Raw genomic sequence first — 5,090 nt, 5'->3', positions numbered from 1 at the left:
CTCTCTCTCTCTCTCTCTCTCTCTCTCTCTCTCTCTCTCTCTCTCTCTCTCTCTCTCTCTCTCTCTCTCTCTCATGATGAGGTGTCGTGAGATATCGGGAACTCGTCAATCTTACCCTCCCCCTCTCTTCTTTTCCACCTCCATATATCCCCCCCTCCAACCTTCTTCCCATCTAATATTTCCCCTGCCATATTTAGGTACCTACATGTCCCCTCCCCTCTTCCTTACCCTTGGAGGGGATGGGAGAAAACCTTTCCCTTATTTTCGCTGTATTTATCCGTACATAAGCCCTCTCCTCTCTACTCTTCCTTACATTTTCGCGCTCTCCCTTTCTCTCTCTCTCTCTCTCTCTCTCTCTTTATTTCTCTCCCTTTCTCTCTCTCTCTCCACCTCATCCGTGTCTTATTATTCTGTTTGAAATAACTTCTCTACCTTCCATTTCTCTTCTTTCTCTCTTTCTTCTCTTCTCCTTCCTCTCCTCCCTCCTCCTCTGCAGTTTCTTCTTCCTCTTCTTCTTCTGCTCCTCCTCTTCTTCATCCTCCTTCTTCTCTTTTTCTTTCCTATCAATGCACCGCTGTGACTGTGGTGTGAAATTACTGTGCTAAGTATTGGAAAGTACTGTGAGTAATGTAGTTTGGTATTTAAGATGAGAGCTCCAGGCATGAAAAACAAATGATGTGGGCACCCCCCGAATAGACAGAGCAGTTGACATCCTTGTCATCCATCCATATACTAACCACGCTCTATGTAAAGTTATAATCAGAGAAATTTTAGGCTAAGGTCTACCACCGCAAGTGGTTTTCCAAATCCGAGTATTCTCAAAGACCAAGCCCAAACAGTCTCCTAGTATTAAGCTCAAAGAACCACTTGTAATGAAATGGTTTACCCAGCTGTTAGATTTAGACAAGAATTACGCCTTTTTTTCTGCTTTCTCGATGTAAAACTCGAAAACTCCTCCTTCAGCTCTTCCACTTTACCTGACGAAAACCAGGTCAAAATGTCACCGTCTGCAAAATTCAACCAATGACAGCAATGTACTATGTTAGATACCTACGTAGCTTACATAGGTACCTACCTATCTATATGTATGTATGTATGTTTTTTTTTTTTTTTTTTTAACTTAGCCTCTTTATTTTCAAGTCAGTGGTTTCATTCCTCAACCCTGCAGAGAGAGAGAGAGAGAGGCAGAGGGAGAGAGAGAGAGAGAGAGAGAGAGAGAGAGAGAGAGAACACAATGCACCATTGTCTCCCATCCATTTAGTAACCAGGCTCACCGGTAATGGGAGACTACTTAGATCTCTAAAATCAAGCTGGGTGGCTGGGTGGCGCTCACAATAATAGACACTTTAGATTGATGATCTCAAGATTCGGTGAATTAATTCTCTGTTAACCCTTCTCTGGAAGTCCACTGTAAAAGGCAAAAATTGAATAGCTCATAGATAAACGGAATTTAGTTAAAAGTTGGGTGGCGGATTCGATTCCCGCCCGGGGTGTTTAAAGTTTTAAACAGATTAAGGTTCGTTCAAGGAAGGCTTTTTTCTCTCTTAGCTTTCGGGATAGTAAGACCTCCTTTGTTACTTACAGTTCCCTCTATCAAACCTCTTCTGAAGAAAGGACCTCCAAAAAGGAAGGAGTATTTTCTTGCAATTGAGGAATCAAAAATCAAACAATAATCAAGATTCTTCTTTCACTTTGCCATTTTCCCAATTTCATTTGGGGTCGGCATTTGGTACATTTACCTACTCACCCAAAAACACTTCTTATTCTTTCGTTTCACCACATCTTTCTTCTTATTCAAGTCCTCTTCTTCTTCTTCTTCTTCTTCTTCTTCCTCCTCTTCTTCTTCTTCTTCCTCCTCCTCCTCCTCCTCCTCTTCCTCCTCCTCCACTTCTTCGTTCTCTTTCACCAAGTTTTTCACTCCCACAACTTTTTTTCCCTCAAATTTCCATAGAGTTGAAGAGAGTACCTTTTTTTCGCATCTTCTTTCACGAAAAAAAAGCTCACCAGATTTCGAGCATAAAAAATTGAAACACAAATTCAAACACACACACTTACATAGAAAAAAGCTAAAATTCTCCTTTCACGAAAAAAAAGCTCACCAGATTTCGAGCATAAAAAATTGAAACACAAATTCAAACACACACACTTACATAGAAAAAAAACTAAAATAATAATAATGAAAAAAGGAACTCAAAAGTGTTACAAGCATGTTGTGTATGCTTGATGAGGTTTTAAGTGTGCCTCAATTTGAGGAAAGGTGGCTTGTGAGGGAAGAGTGGTACTTTGAGAGAAATGCTTGGTGGTTGGCCACTGTAGAGTGTGGGAGGGGATGAGGGCGGAAAGAGGAGTGGATGGAAAGAAAGAGGGGAGGGGGGGTTACACGGGGTTAGGAAGAAGAGAAAGAAGAAGAATGAGGAGAAATAAGGAAGGAGGCGAAGGAAGAAGAAAGAGGAGAAATAGGTAAAGGAAGAGAAGGAAAAAGAGTATAAAGAAAAGAAGGCTAAAAAAGTATAAAGAATAGAAGAAGGAAGAGGAGGATGAAAATTAGAATGGGGAGGAGGAAAAGGAAGAGAAAATTGAAAAGGGAATGGAGAAGAAATTGGCAAAGCGAAATTGTACCTAACCTGAAAGGGAGAAAAGATAGCAGGAAGGACATTACTAATGCCCAGATCACTACTGGAACAGTTCAACTTGGGCCTACTTTCCAGGGAAAAGAGGATCCAGAAAGAACGAAGACAAAAATGTCATTTTGGGGGAAAAGAGCCACGGATGAAAAAACAAATACCTAAAGAGCCGCAAAACAGCTTCAACAAGGACGAGAAAAACATGAAAAAAATATTCACAGTTGAAAAAACAAATACCTAAAGAGCCGCAAAACAACTTCAACAAGGACGAGAAAAACATGAAAAAAATATTCACAGTACTGAAAAAACAAATACCTAAAGAGCCGCAAAACAACTTCAACAAGGACGAGAAAAACATGAAAAAAATATTCACAGTCCACGGATGAAAAAACAAATACCTAAAGAGCCGCAAAACAACTTCAACAAGGACGAGAAAAACATGAAAAAAATATTCACAGTACACATACACCATACATATACACACAAAAAGGTCAAGAGGTGTCGTCTAGTTATGCTAGGGATGAACTTTGGACCCGGGGAAGATAACAGGCCATACATATACACACAAAAAGGTCAAGAGGTGTCGTCTAGTTATGCTAGGGATGAACTTTGGACCCGGGGAAGATAACAGGAAGAAGGGAAGATGACAGAAAGAAGAGAAGATAACAAGAAGAAGGGAAGATGACAGAAAGAAGAGGGTGAAGATTCATCATCAAAACCTACTAGGCAAAAAAAAAACTACCTACATGAAAATAATGAAAGGAAAATCCAATAGGGCTTATAGCTGGAACGAGAGAAGTTCTACTAACAGAGTGCTCATTGCTAGACTAACGGGAGTGCTTTCATGCCTTCTTGGTTAGTAGGAGTGCAGGAAAAAAGGGGTTCCGGGGATTTTTATAAACCCCGGCTCTCTTGGGCTAGGTTAGATCTTTGAGGTTAGATTTTTTTGTCCCTCTCAAGATTGTGATTTTCCTGGAGTTTATAAACCCCGGCTCTCTTGGGCTAGGTTAGATCTTTGAGGTTAGATTTTTTTGTCCCTCTCAAGATTGTGATTTTCCTGGAGTTTTGTAGTTAAAGATATCTTAGACCGACTGACGTCCCTGAGGTGGAGATGTCACACATTGACTCTCAACTAGGAGATATTGGATTTGAATCCCGACCGAAATGGAAATTTTCTAACCGAATATTTCCAGTAGCAAATGTCCACCTTGACTTAGACCGACTGACGTCCCTGAGGTGGAGATGTCACACATTGACTCTCAACTAGGAGATATTGGATTTGAATCCCGACCGAAATGGATATTTTCTAACCGAATATTTCCAGTAGCAAATGCCCACCTTGAATTTAATCGAGACATGAAACGTTTAGAAGAAATATTATTTTTAGAATTGAAAATAAGAAAGAAACATCCTAAAAGCATTATTTATTCACGTGGATTTTTCGATGCTTTTAATTGAAATTTTTAAAAATTTGCGACTTTTGTAGTTCGTGATATAAATAGAACGGTCATTGATGAGGTCAAACGCGTGTGTCTAGTCAGTGAACTTGGAAAGTTTCGTAACGATGAAAAGTCAGTAGGTGCCTTGACCTACATATTTAGCCACTATTACAGTCACGTCAGTCACTATGATTGTCTCAAGAGGAATATCAAAACATAAGAAAAGTTCTCACAGTACAAAAAAGTACATAGGTATTTTTTTATTTAATATCTAACTTACATATTTAGCCACTATTACAGTCACGTCAGTCACTATGATTGTCTCAAGAGGAATATCAGAACATAAGAAAAGTTCTCACAGTACAGAAAAGTACATATTTATTTAATATGGAACATAAATCGGATTTATTCTCCAAGGCTCCAAGTTACACCTTGGACTCCTATCAAACAAGTTGAAAGAGCACGACACCCTCGTGTATTTCAGACCTCACAGCTCACAATATCTCTTCTAATTGCATTCTGGACTTGTTGGTCATTTGAGAAGATGCTTATCTGAGAGATTTTTCGATTTTGTATTCAAAATGTATGGGCAGACAACACTTCATTGCCAGTAGCTGTGTGGTAGCCCAGATATCTCTTCTAATTGCATTCTGGACTTGTTGGTCATTTGAGAAGATGCTTATCTGAGAGATTTTTCGATTTTGTATTCAAAATGTATATGGGCAGACAAACACTTCATTGCCAGTAGCTGCGTGGTAGCCCACTACTCCCAGAAGTACCAGACAGTTGTCTCAGAAATGAATAGCTTGGGATCGAGTAAAAATTGATCTTTCAAGTTTCAATTAGTAAAGAGGTGTTCAGTAAATACCATCTGATTGGTTTTTTGAAATTTGATTCATTTTGAACTTCTTCAATTTTATCATTTTTCGATCTAGAATTCTAGATTGATTACCTTGGACCTCACCGGTCAGGGCTAAATAGGCTAACATTGATATCAATATTGTGATGGATCTAATCTGATCCAATC

Source organism: Diaphorina citri, unplaced genomic scaffold (assembly GCF_000475195.1).
Source record: "Diaphorina citri unplaced genomic scaffold, Diaci psyllid genome assembly version 1.1 scaffold2442, whole genome shotgun sequence".
Classification (NCBI taxonomy): Eukaryota; Metazoa; Arthropoda; class Insecta; order Hemiptera; family Psyllidae; genus Diaphorina; species Diaphorina citri.
Note: the sequence above shows the minus strand (reverse complement) of the source record.